At 33.8% G+C, this 14,953-nt stretch overlaps 1 long non-coding RNA gene across 1 annotated transcript in view; it reads right to left on the bottom strand.

Moving 5' to 3' along the window:
* Positions 1–224: 224 nt before the first annotated feature.
* The window catches only part of LOC138696178 (uncharacterized), a 54,812-nt gene continuing 40,083 nt past the window's right edge, over positions 225–14,953 (bottom strand). Inside the window, exon 2 of the long non-coding RNA XR_011331270.1 lies at positions 225–1,118. This is a non-coding gene — a long non-coding RNA (uncharacterized lncRNA). The remainder of the gene's footprint in view (positions 1,119–14,953) is intronic.

Raw genomic sequence — 14,953 nt, 5'->3', positions numbered from 1 at the left:
GATCATACAGTATGCAGTACAAAAATGACTTTGATGGTACATCATTCAACATACATTTCCTGACTGGAAAAATAAACTGAAGGAAGGAACAGTTACCACGTCCTGAGCAGCAACGAAAACCTCTTGGATTCCCTGCTTAAAAAAAGAGTGCCATAATTCGTAATTTGGGTGGAATAATGAAAAACAGACTGACATTTTGGGAGAATCTTCCAGTAAATGATGACTAAAATGTTATTATGTTCAAGTATCAATTATTTGGTATTAACTAACTTTTCAGTGTGTTATTTTTTTTTGTTAATTTATTTACCTCAGTAATTTACGTAGAAGTGTTTTGTGAACTGTATACCTTAGTAAATATAACCAAACATTTATTTTCAACTTCAATGTTGTACCTTTGTATCATTAATATAGACTATTAACAGAATGATTGGTAAATAAATTGCTGTCTCTTCACTAATTTTCTAGATAATATTTGTCTTAGATTGCAGTATTTTTACAATACTGCTATGCAGTATGTGTTGTAATTTATTAAAATAATAAAAATATTGAATAAAATAAAACAGAATTAATTTCACTTACTGGTTTTTTATGTACAATATGAGATACGCCTAATTTGCTAAGCATATCAGTATCTTCAACAATTAATATTAATACTTAGCAAATTAGGCGTATCTCAAATTGTCCACAAAAATGTAAGCTAATTAGCCTAAAAATTGTATTCTATATATTTTGAATATATTTCAATAATGAATACGCTGAAAATTCCAATAAATTAACTTTAAAAGTAGGCGCGCTTTGATCATTCACTAAATCCTCAATACTGAAAAATATTCAAGTTTTGAGATACGGCCTTTTGGCTTGGGAGGGCAGTAACAGTTAACCAAGTAACTTCGGTGCTCCGCTGCCAAGCACATAAACAGATAGAACCGAGTAACTCAACAGTTCTACTCGCTCCGTCCCCAGCTCTAATTTACACTATTCACCTGTTAACTGAATTGATCATCACAAGCAGCTCACAACAGAAGTTCACCTGTGTTGAACTGGAACACCTGAGATTGTGTTAGATTTCAAAAATTGGTGGCCTCCACTTTACAAGAAGTGCCCCGTATCCCAAGAAACTGCAAACAAGTCAAAGAGAGAAAGGTCGTTTTTTTGGATAAGCAGCCGGTACCATTTTCATTATAATTCAGATAACGATGGAGTATGCATAGGTTCCACATATATGAACGGAATGATGCAATGTATTTTCATCCTGAGACAAACATCAAGACCATAGATGCCCAATTGTAACTCGTACGAGGAGACAGTGGCGACAAGAGTGTGTGTTAATTTTCATTGGTCGAGTAGATCACGTGGTACCAGCGGCCATTATGCAGCAAAAATTGTGTGCTACATCAGGACTTAGGAGGTCCTGGCTACATGGTACTAGATACGTTTTCTGCGTTATTTTTGCGACTGATTTGCAATATAAAAGGTAAGTATCTCATATTGTGCTTTATGCTTGTTTAACTTACAGGTTTATTCTTGATATAATTCATACTGATGTAGTGAAATACGCTCATATACTTATGTTTTTAGATAAATATGCCTGGCTGTGCTGCAGTAATTCAGCCAAGAAGGGCATGTTAATGAAGCGCTTCCCAAAAGATCCAGCAAGAAGAAAGGAATGGCATATTAAAATGAAAAGGGATAAGTGGAAGCCAACTGATTATTCATATTTATGTGAGGTATGTATTAAAATATAATTTGTGGAAAATAATAATACAAACAGCCAACAGATGTTAGGTCTAAGTATGATATCAAAATATTCATTGTATAGATCTATTATGTTAATACCAATATAATTTTGATTTATTTAGGTTCACTTCGCTCCTGATATGTGGGAAAAAAACTCGTGTTGATGGCACACGAAAACTAAAATCGAATGCTGTACCAACAATCTTCTTTTTCTCACCACCATCAGCAATGAAACGAAAACCTCCAATCCAGAGAAAAGCTTCAGTTCCAAAAGCCACCAAATCTTCGTCAAGTAAGTAAATTGCTTTCCATTAAAAATATTTTAAAAAGGTCATTTTCATTTTAATATTCATATTGTTAATCTGATAAGTTATAGGCCTAATTACTACTATTAATCACGTATGTGTAAATTATATTTCATTAAAAAATACATAAATCTAATGATATTAGCCACCGGCGTGGCTCAGTCGGTTAAGGCGCTTGCCTGCCAGTCTGAAGTTGCGTTCGGGCGCGGGTTCGATCCCCGCTCAGGCTGATTACCTGGTTGGGTTTTTTCCGAGGTTTTCCCCAACCGTAATGTGAATGCAAGGTAATCTATGGCGAATCCTCGGCCTCATCTCGCCAAATATCATCTCACTATCACCAATCTCATCGACGCTAAATAACCAACTAAAATAAAAAAATCTAATGTTATTCTATACACATTACAATACATTATTATATTTTTGTGTATTTTAAAAGGATATTTTAAAATTTAAATTATCTTCTAGTATACTGGTACCTTAAATTTTAATATAAAACTTAGATTTAAACTGATGACACCTAGCAATGTAAATGGCGAAAACGTTTGTTAATTAGACATTAAATACTAATGTTACGTTATTTGGCGGAAATATAATATAGGCCTACACATAAATAATAATAATAATAATAATAATAATAATAATAATCTTATATAAATTTCCGTACCCAATTTCTTAATACATGTTGTCCCTTAGGTATGAACACATAAGTTGCATTACATTAACTTAACCTCCCTGAAGTACTATTTGTATTACTGTGTATTTAATTGGTTTTAATGTTAAACGCCACACAACAGCCACAAAATTATATTCTGAATTAGGCTGAGATATAGTTAACACGAAGCATTTTCCACTGACCTTAGTGGTTTCAGCTGACGTCATTTATTTATTTGTGTTTATAGTCCCAATCAGTGGGTGTGAAAGCCTCCTTCATCCAACAAACAGAAAATTACATTCGAAATTAGGCTAAGACATAGCCAATATGAAGTATTTTCTACTGACTTAGCTGCTTCCAGAAGTGGCCTCTGATCTGGTACCTTCTATTGATGTGCACTTACAAAGAACACAAAATATTAAGTGAATATTTTCAAATTAGTCTACCAAATCCCTTCATAACGTATTGGTAGAGCATCTGCCTATAAATCGAAAGGTTTTTGGGTCGATTCCCAGTGACTGCACATAAGGTAAATTGAAATGTATTAAGATTAAATATGAGATGAAAAATATAAGTAAAGAGTGGTGTAAGCAGGATAAAAAATAGATAAAGGAATAAGAAAAAGGAGAGGAAGAGAGAAAGAAAAATATAGATGAAAAAAGAAACAATACAAAATTATACAATTTCTTACAGACATAGCAAGGTAAGTGCGAAAACGACATAGGAACATCGACTGGTACTAGGAAATTACATAAATTTCAAACAACACTGTTGGCTTAGAGTCCTTCCTCATTACGGGAGAACAAAAAATTATGTCATATGAAGTGAGCTTACAGAATAATTATGTAGTCAGTATATGTTTGCCATGAAGAGGTATGACACCCTTTCTCAATTTACCTCTACACTGTATTCGGTAGCAATAAATTTCCCCTTCATCTGACAGATACACAAATGCATAGAAGGAAGAAGGCTGCAGATTTTATCTTAAACTTTTATTACCTATTTTAATGCGTTCTATTGTATAATTCAAAATCAAAACTTGTTTTGCCTGTTTAGGTCCAGTTCTAGATTCTCAAGTGGTTCCACAAAATACGGCAGTTTCTATTGGCAGTGGTGCTGAATTACAACCGTCTTCATCACATGCAGCATCATCTTGTGAAATTTCAACTCCTGAGTCTTCTGCATCAAGTGAGGACAGTGACAACTGCTGTCAGACTGAACAAGCCATACATGAAGAATCAACTACAAAACTGGCAAGGTATGAGAAACTATATTTAAAAGAAAAAAGGAAGGCTGAAAGCTACAAGAAACTTTTAAGGAATTCAACCAAAAGATTAAAAAACATGAAAAAGTGTAGTGTTGAAAATGATCTTTCTTTTGTAAATAAGATTTTTAATAATGATCAGATTATTTCATTACAAAGAAAGCAACAAGGAAAGACGAACATGTTTGTGAAATGGTCAAATGTGACTATTACCAAAGCCCTAAAGCTGAAATTTAGTTGTGGTGGAAGTGGATATGAGGAACTGCTCAAACAAGGCTATCCATTGCCTTCTGTACGTACTTTGCAGAGATCACAGAATCTCAAATTTGATAGTGGGATTTTACATGAAGTTTTTTAATTTCTTAGAATAAAAGTGGAATCCTTCGAATCTCATGAAAAGGACTGTGTTTTAATATTAGATGAAATGGCTATCACTTCAGGGAATGTATATGACTGCTCCTTAAGCAAATACTTTGGGAATGTAACACTGCCCGAACACTCAGGCATGGCAACTCATGTTTTAGTTTTTATGTTAGGTGGTGTAATTACACGGTGGAAACAAGTAGTTGCCTATTATTACACCAGTGATTCAGTAAATGGTGCTGTTTTTCATGACATCATCGAATGTATCTTTCAGAAAGCTGAAGAGTTGCAATTGAACATTTTAAGTGTATCTGATATGGGTTCTTGTAACCAAGCACTATGGAGGGCTTGGGGTGTAACAGCAGGCAGATATTCTGAGATCAAGTGCACAGTTGCCCATCCACTGCACTCGGATAAAGTTGTATTTGTCTTTGCTGATGTACCACATTTATTTAAAAACATTAAATCAATGTTCATATCGAATAAGGTGATTAGAATACCCAATTATATTAAAGAGAAACAAAAGCTACCCACAAATGAAGTTCTGGCAAGCCATATTTATGAAATAATTGCACATGAAAAAGAGCATTCTTTTAAACTAGCACCAAAACTATCAGAACGAGACCTGTTCCCTAGTCACTTCGGCAAGACGGAAGTGTGTACATCAACAAGTGTGGTAAACCATACTGTAAGCAGTGCTCTGAAATTTCTTGCTGAAGAACTTGATAAACCTGCTTACTTAACTACTGCATGGTTTTTGGACCAAGTAGAAAGATGGTTTCATTTAATGACCTCTAGACATCCATCATGTGCTTTAAGTAAATTTAATTTAAATGTTTACAGAGATTCCATAGCATTCTTTGAAGATTTTAGGGATCTTTTTTGTAATATGGAAGTTGGTCAGAAAAAAATTTGGAAACCATCTCAAACTGGTGTCCTAATTTCAACGCAGGCCATGTTAGAATTGCAGGCTAATTTATTGGAAGACAGAGAGTACAAGTTTCTTTTAACTAGCAGGTTTCCTCAGGACTGTTTGGAAAATCTTTTCAGTGTGCCAAAAAGTAAACAGTGTGTTCCAAATGCAGTTCAGGTTAAAAATAACCTCAAGTTGATCTGTGTGTCACAATACTTACGAAATGCATCTCGTAGTAGCTACGAAGAAGATGACAGGGAATTTCTTTCTGGATTATTGGACACAATAAAGCCTAAGTCTGAAGAAGCAGAAATTTCTGCAGAAATGAATCATCCTATGGCAAGTCTCAATTCTAGTGAACTGGATTCCTTATATAATATATCTGGTTATATCGTTCAGAGTATCCAGAAAACATAAAAAACATGTTCAACATGCATATCTGCTGTAGGCTCTAAAACGCCTATGTTTGAAACATTTACCAGGTTCACAAACTTTCAATGCTTCAGGCAAGACACACTATTTTTCTGTTCAGAGGAAACATTTCAATTCTTTGTTGAAATGGAAAATATTTTTGTAATGTTCCTTCCAAGTGTTTCTGTACAAGATGTAAATTTGAAACAATTCTACTTTAAGGAGATGAGTAAATTAGAGCTGAACATACCTGACTGTCACGAACTGAAAACTAAAATTATTAGCAGATATATTGAATACAGACTGAAAATTAATTCTAAAATCTGCAAACCAGCTACTAATACCTATGCAAGTAAATCCATTGCTGGACATTCACTGTAGTATAATTTAACACTAATAATTCTGGTATTGTATGCATATGTGTTTATTTTTATCGTGTACATTTTATTGAATTCTCTGTTTCTGATTTTATTATGTAGCTTAAATCATATATTCTTGTAACTTAACACTAATAGATTATGTATTGCAGTGTGTTTACTTTTATTTCTATTGTGTACAATTTTTCAATTGTCTGTTTCTGATTTCAATGTATTTGACAGTAATTTAACTTTAATATGTATTCCACAGTGTGCATTTTTATTTTTATTGTGTATATTTCATTCAAGGGTTGCAAAGGGTAGTGATGTGTATTCCATAACCTCTCCTACTCAATTCCCATTCTTACCTTCTCGTGGTGCACCCTGTTCTAATGAATGAGGCTCTGGAGACCGAGTCATGGCGGTATAACCATTTCATCTTATACTGAGGAAATGCAGTATACACCAGTTTGTCAGAAGCTGTAAAGTGATAGCCCTACCATAGGACTTGCCTCCTCTTTCCTTGCAACTAGTTGGAGGAAATCATTATGTTTGCAAGTCTACAAATATAATTTTGTAGATCGTTGTTATAGCACTATGGCCTGTTAGAATGATATTTTATTAAATTCTCTGTTTCTGATTTTATTATGTAAATCATATTCGTTTGTAACTTAACACTGATAATATGTAATTACTTATATCTAATATGTTTTTTATGTTTGGCTATGAAGTAAGTTTTACTCCTATTTAGTGTAAGAGAAAACCTTATGGTCTTAACTGTACCAGGTTAAATAAAACTTTCCTCGTCGTCATTATATTTGCAGCTTTCACATGGTATTTTTTTTTTCCACTGCAGTATGCCATTTCCTTGGTATGTATGCCTAACTGAAAACTTGCATATTGCAGTGAAAAAAAAGATTAAATGTAACAAGCAAATACAATAATAGTATTCTTATAGGAGATGTTATGTAACTATAATGTTCACCACTGTTACCAGAAGAATTTGCATAGGCCTGTTTGTATAATTATTAATTCCTCACGCCTTCTATTCTGTAGGTGAATTCATGACATTGAACAACACTTCATGAAATTGATATTAAAGATATGTGTTGTACAAGTAAACTATATTGTAAACCTCTTCTGTTTGTATTTCAACTAGACTAAATTAAGAGTTTACAGTAGTATTAAGTTTCTTTGACTTGTTCCATATTCTAGCTGTGAAGCAATGTATGAATACCATGGAATGTTAATAAATACAATAAGTTTACTGTGTAATGTATTGTCAGCATAATTTTCCAGGTACCATTCACAATATTTAAAATGCTATGAGAGTTGACATGTATACTGTTTACTTTGATTCATTATGACTTCTGTTATTGTTTTGTATTTCCGAAAATGTATTGAAATAAAAAAAAATTAATTAAATGTACTGGGAAATACAGATATTAAAAGTGTATCCGTACCAACATACTTTTCCCTTCCTCATGTGTAAAAGTGATATGTTGATTTTATGTCATTTTTCCAGCTCAGTTTATATTTAGACATTGGAAATGGGAGACCTCTCAAGAAACTTTCTCAGGTACGCAATATTAATACTAGAAGCTCCAATTAGATTAAATTAAAGGATAGGGACTCAATTTCCAGATATATTAAAAGTTATATCCATATAGGCTCTGCTTGACTATGCAACAACATGGGGGATGGGCGGAGCTTAAGCTGTCTTGTCGCCACTGTCTATATACAGCCACTGTAGTACGAGGTAACCCCTGGCATAAGCAACTAGCAGTGCATATTCTTTAAGGTCGTTTTTCTTATTTTATATGAAAAGTTATTGACTTTAGCACAGCATACTTGACGTGCAATATCTCCTGGTTCTATAGGCGTTTGGACATCCATGATCAAGACAGTTCGTTGAAGCCGTACCCTTTCTTAATCTTGCATATAAAAACAGAATACCAATAACTAAGGCAAAGCTTGAGGACATTTCCAAGGCTATACAGTATGTTCCAGACGAACATAAGGCTTTCTATGAAGAGTTTAAGGAATGATCTGTGTCTGCAGGAACATAAATCAATGGAGAATGACCCAGGAGTTGATGTGGAACCAGGAGGGACAGTAAACTAGGAAGAAGAGCTAGAAGAAATCATATAAACATTATTATTAATAAATATGTAAGTTAGTTGAGTTTGAAACACAAATAATAATTGTTTTAAGTTTTTTTCTTTAATTTTTTGTTAAAAGGGTATAATTTAGTAGATTTTGGAATATGATTACTCTTAATACGGTAGATTTAATGAAAGATTATTTGTTGAAGTCCATGTCTCTTAAACAGTTCTATGTAGCCCACCTGAGATCTAACAAGTCTGTCTCTTGGTTTAGATGTGAATATGTTTTTTGTGTTTTCCCACAAATGTGGTTTCATGGAAATATGCCCTTTTAATATCAGCACGTTCATATAATTTGAACTGGTAATGGAAATTACGGGAAAATGACTGAACGGATTTTAATGAATAACTCCTCATTTTGAAGTTTGGAACCCAAAGATTTGCAGAAAAATACTAGTTTTCAGTGAAATGTCAATTTTCCTACATAATTTTCCTATTTTCCAAAATCCATCTGTCGTCAGTTTTGAGAATGAAAATAAAACACACACACTACAATAAGCAATATTATACGAAGGCCATGACCTACAGGATTGCCAACATATTTAGAGCAAATCAGAGCAAATTCTGTGACATCATAATGACAATAATGTGTCGATCTTCATTTGTGTAATTTTATAATGTCTCTGTGATCCGTTATTAAAATTTTTCAAGACTTGCTACAAATAATTTACAGATCTGATTTTGTGGTGTGTAATTTTCTGAGTACAGCTGTGTATTGGATATTAAAAACTACGAAACTTGAGGTGGTTTGATGACATTATCACCATTGAAAGTGAAATATTATTATAGTTAACGCCATGATGTGAGTATTTGTCACTAATATACATATTGATGATATGAAGCTCAAACTTTTGGAGTTATATAAGTAGACGTAGAGAATATCTTAAATTAGATCTCCATTTCTATAATTTACTGAGTGATGGCTGTATAATATAAACAATATATGTTGCTGAAAACTAAATAACTTAGGTACATAAATTTGAATTTTAAATTCATCTTTGTAGATTATCCAATGAGTCATATTATGATGAAAGAGTAATATGGGTTCAATGTTTCCGTCTTGACTTATTTATAATGTCAACCCAAAAAAATATCTTTGTTAACACATTTTAATTATTTTTGTGAACGTTTCCGCCCTGTTTGGGCATCTTCAGACAATATAGATATCTGTACATAGTGCATATCAAAATTACATAATACATATGACCAATTATACAAACAATAACTTGAAGTTTTAAAAGGCTATTAAAACTTTTAAAAATCTAACTAAAAGTACAGCAACAAGATTAATCAATAAGTTGTATAATAAATATTCATATTAATTAATATCATACTCTGATCGTCCAGACAGATAGAGATCGCAAACGGGCTATTATGTAGGATCGATAAGCTGTATTGTTACTATTATGTGTGTGAAGACTTATAGGTGGACACTTATTTGATAATAGGACCCATAAATGTCTTTTAACAGAGAATAACATGAAAATATTTGCAAATCAATGAAGGTCATAGATAACAAGTATGATTCTGAATTGGTGTTTAGGCGTGAAAAAAAATGTTATGTTGTGAAATTTAATGTCTATGAAAGAAAATAGTTCGTGGAAATAATAATAGAAATAAATTATAGAAAACATCAATTATAATAATTATAATAAAATAATAGGGCATATATTTAACTTAATTACTGCTGTTGTTAGGAATATAAGTAATGAGAAATAATTGTGTTATAATTCAATTTATCCAAATTTAATTGTGTATTCATTTTAACTTTCAGTTTAATTTGTTTATAATATATTAATATGTAATATGTATTCCTGTAGCTACACTAGTATTTTCTATGAAATTTGTCACTTAGGCCCTTCTTCTATGTTGTAATTTCTTGCTTAATCCCTATTAAAACAATATACCATGATTTTAATGTGTTTTTCCAAATACGCGTTTGTTTTCTGAGCAGTTAATGAGGATTATTTTAGTATCACGGAATTAGGAAAACACTATCACGGATTTAGGAGCCACTGTATAACAATGAAGAATCATATATTATATACCAAACTTGTGAAACTGTTGACACTGAATGTTGTAAAAAGTGTAGCTAAGACGTTATTTGAAAATTTTTAATACAATTTTGGCACAAATATAGACTTTATTAAATATGTCACGGAATTAGGCAACTTTACCCTAATTGTTGCATTACCGCGCTGAATGGCGATACCAATGCCCTGACGTAGATATTGACTGCTTCGAGGGTCCCCAGCAAGCTGCTTTAACATCTGCCTATGGTGGAGATAAGAGTTTTTGGCTTCACTACACCATGATCCAAACGTTTCAACCGCAAAAGGAATAAAATTATAATTATCTGTAAGATGTTTATATTTATGATGTTTACTGACAGCAACACTTTCTGCTGCAGATCCTGATGTCTTAGAGGTTGAAGACAGATGAGAAGGGGCCAGTGTATTCACAGTCGTCATCTACTGCCATGATTGTTTCACGAGTGGAATCAACGTCGACCCTAGTCGCCTGGCTGTTCCAGTGTGGCTCTTCCTCTTCGGGGTGCCCGTTACCTGAAGGTCTCCAGTATCTCCAGCTGTTAGCAACCCCCGTAGAAGCTCACTGACCAGTTGCTGGTGACGAGGTCCGAGGATCGACGGCCAACTAGTCAACAGATCCTTCATCTGGGTGAGTGTATTACTAGTCTCGAGAGACGTTGTTACAGGCATCCAACAAGGAAAACTCAGTGGGCAGAAACCAGCAGGCGTGACTGTCTCGCGCAGATGACGTATGCTCCCGTTCCCAGCATGCTCTCACGCCTACGGAAGGAGGGTAAGAGGGGTATAGCATGCGTGCCGCGAGGAGTTCGAGCTGAGGTTTGCTTGTGGGATACCTATAACCCTTGTTATAATTTCTTAAAATATTGGTGAAAGTTAGTACTCCGAGTGAAAGCCCTTTAGACCATGGCACAAGCAGATCAAGATCAACGAATTCAATTGTAGACGACCAATTGAACACTCTTCTAAGACAACAAAGAATAAGTGCTGAATTATCCGTTACACCTGCTGCTAAATTGTTTGAAAAATGTTTTTTTTTCAGGCAAACCATCTATGCTAAATGAATTTATTGATAATGATAAGTCAGCTAGGTCATTAATAAACGCAAATCAGGAGAATATATTAATCAAACATATTTTATCAAAAATTACAGGTAATACTAGGAGAACTTTAAACATCCATCCAACATACGAAACAAAATGGGAGGATATAAAGGAAAAACTAGAGGCATATTTTGCTGTACAACGAACATTTTTATGTACAATACGACACAATTCTGTCAAGTAAATCAGAAACCCTACGAAAGTATTACTCTATGGGGGCAAGAGTCGAACAATTGAGTCAATCTACTTTAGACAGTACTAATCGCTTCAATTGGACAAAAGATTTTAATTAAATTAGGAAAAAATGTTTTTGTAAATGGAATTTTCTTTGATTCTGTGAGAGAAGCAGTGAAAGCAGTTGCGGATGAGAAATCGTTAAAAGAAGTGATAGACAGAGGGATAATAGATGATTGTGACAGAAGATCTAGCGTAAGATGTACCTATGACATAGCTCTGGGAGGCAAGGTCTTGTTACGAAAGGAGAATAGGAAAAAGTTGGACCCTCTGTGGGAAGGTTATTTGGGTTAATAAAGTTAACCTCGAATTGTGCAGAATTGGGAGTACGGGAAAAAAGAGATTCACTGTACACATCAATAAAGTAAAGGAATACAAAGAATAATTGTGTTTCTTTTTTTTTCAGAATCATACCAAGATGATTTTATGTAAGTGGTTATCACTACTCATTGGTATGGCTACTGTTAAGGTTGAATGCTTTTCAGCAACTCAAAATGAAGAATTCAAAGGACAGACAGACATATACTTTAATTTTGTAACAGACGTGTGGTTCACTCCGCATCTCTGGGATGTCATTACTTACGTAGACATAGGACCGGTAAAACACCTGTATGATACGCTCAAACAAGGGACTGCAACTATACAGAATAAATGTAAAAATTTATTAGTATACACATGGTATCACAAAATGGATTGTGAGCAAGGATTAGCTCACATCCTGGCTAAAAGAACTAGTGTACAAAGGCTAAGAGAAACTATCCAAGAAATTATTGGACGAATGTTCAATAAAAATAACAGGCAAATGCGTTCTGTACTAGGTTTTGTAAGCGAAATTTCTAAAATTCTATTCGGCACTGCAATTTAAGCTGAGATAGAAATGTATAAGGAAAGAATAGATAAAATGTAGCAAGAACAACTTAACTTCTTGCATATTAGTTCAGAACAGAAGTCAAGTTTGGTAACAGTCAATGAAACAACTACAGAATTATTGTTAAATCAAAAAGCAATAAAAGAAAGTTTCAATACTTCCCTTTCACATTACCAAAACAATGGGAAGGTAAGACCCTTGAAGACAGTGAGATTACAGCAATTAATCTAAAGATTAAACATGTTGAGTCAGGATACTAAGATTGTTATGAATATTACGATTTGTTGATCACAGTGACAACAAATGCGCGACTTGGAATTATTCAACCTTAGGCTATAACTTAAGAGAAAATTAAAAAAGTGTTACGTGAAACAATTCCTATCGATTTTCCATCACACCAAGTGGACCAGGTGATGACGGCAACTATTTATAAAACATCACCTACGGTGGTATACATTGTGAGAGTACCTTTACTGTCACGCGAAAAATTAAATTTATATGAAATTTTTCCTTTTCTGGTAGTTATGAATAATAATAGAACCGCACAATTTATACAACCCCAATACCTTTACATACCAACCAATATGTTGAGAACGAAAACGGCATTTTTATCTCAACTGCATGTTAGAGAATGCAAGAAGATAATTGAGGCACTCAGAGGCAAAGTGATACAAGTGGCGTTTAATAAGTTTTGAGACAAATGACTATGAAGTTGAAAGAAAATTTAAAAATCCTTTACAGGAATATGTTGCTGTAAATTTTCAGTTGTAACCTATAAGTTGAATATGGCAAATGCCTGTTATTATTCTGTTGAGAAGCTTTTGTCATCTAGTCTGCTGTCAAAAAATCTGAAAGTTAGAATTTATAAAACAGTTATATTACCGGTTGTTCTGTATGGCTGTGAAACTTGGACTCTCACTTTGAGAGAAGAACAGAGATTGAGGGTTTTTGAGAATAAGGTTCTTAGGAAAATATTTGGGGCTAAGAGGGATGAAGTTACAGGAGAATGGAGAAAGTTACACAACGCAGAGCTGCACGCATTGTATAATTCACCTGACATAATTAAGAACATTAAATCCAGACGTTTGAGATGGGTAGGGCATGTAGCACGTATGGGCGAATCCAGAAATGCATATAGAGTGTTAGTTGGGAGGCCAGAGGGGAAAAGACCTTTGGGGAGTCCGAGACGTAGATGGGAAGATAATATTAAAATGGATTTGAGGGAGGTGGGATATGATAGTAGGGAATGGATTAATCTTGCTCAGGATAGGGACCAATGGCGGGCTTATGTGAGGGCGGCAATGAACCTCCGGATTCCTTAAAAGCCAGTAAGTAAGTAAGTAAGCCTATAAGTTGGTACGTATATTTTTTAACTTATAAATAGAAATTATCTATTCTAAAACAGTTCAGGTAAAATTGGGCCCTAAAGTCACTTGTAGTATTTTTCCACGGAATTATTTTTTCTGGAGAAGTAATACAAGTGCAAGGGTTTTCAGTATTTGTATATTATTTAAAAGAAGAACAAGAACATTGCTTAGAACATTAAAACATTCCTGTCTTAACAGCATGTGAGCTTTCTTATTATCATATTACGACACAAAATTTGTCTATATAACCGAAAGAAGTGGGTTAATGATATTTTTAATTTTCAATGAAATTCAGCCTTAGTCGCTGTCCATTACGTCACTAGCCTCATCTGAATACGTCACATCTCTGTCTGCTGCAACATCTGTGTTTCTGTCATGAAGTGCACTTGTAGGCCTCCTACTGCGATTGAACTTCCTCTTCCACGTCCACGTCCTGCAGTCCTTATTATAAGCCCCTCCTCATGCTTCAGGTCATCAAAGAAAGAGTGGTTATGGGTGGGATGAATTTCTTCAGTTCTTGCAAGTTGCTCCACTTAGCAACTGTATAGTTGGTCCAGTTCAATGTGTGCAGGCCTTCCACGAAGATGTTTCGAGAAGTCAGCGCTGTAATATATTACCTCTCTCCATTATAGCAAATGAATTAGTCATAAACAGAAGAAACGCAACAACACTATGTAAACAACGCACTTGTATTAGTTTGCCTCTCAGCCAGAACTCTGTAAGCATGGTAATACAAGAGTTAGGCCAACATGGAACAGCACTGACTGCAACTGCACTTATATTACTTTTTCTCTGAATATAGGAAGTATAAAACTGTTAAGATTTGTCCGGTAATAATATAAGGGTCTTCTACTGGTCGTGCTCCAATTCATGTTAATAGAATTACAATATTTGTTATTAACCAGAATATAATTTGGTTAATAAAAATTACTAATTTTATCATAATTACAAATAAATAATAATTTAATAAAAAATTCCAATAAAATAATTAAATATTAATAAATCAAAACCTAAAAAGATTTAAAATATACACTTATCTCACTTTTTTTTTTTTTTAGGAAAATGTCACTTGTATTACTTTCCTTCTGAGCCTCAATTGTTAATATGATTTGTACGGAGAATGTACCAATAAATCATATAGTGAAAGAGAATTGCCTCATCTACCTA

The sequence above is a fragment of the Periplaneta americana genome, chromosome 3 (assembly GCF_040183065.1).
Source record: "Periplaneta americana isolate PAMFEO1 chromosome 3, P.americana_PAMFEO1_priV1, whole genome shotgun sequence".
NCBI lineage: Eukaryota > Metazoa > Arthropoda > Insecta > Blattodea > Blattidae > Periplaneta > Periplaneta americana.
This window is presented reverse-complemented; position numbering and strand designations above follow the sequence as displayed.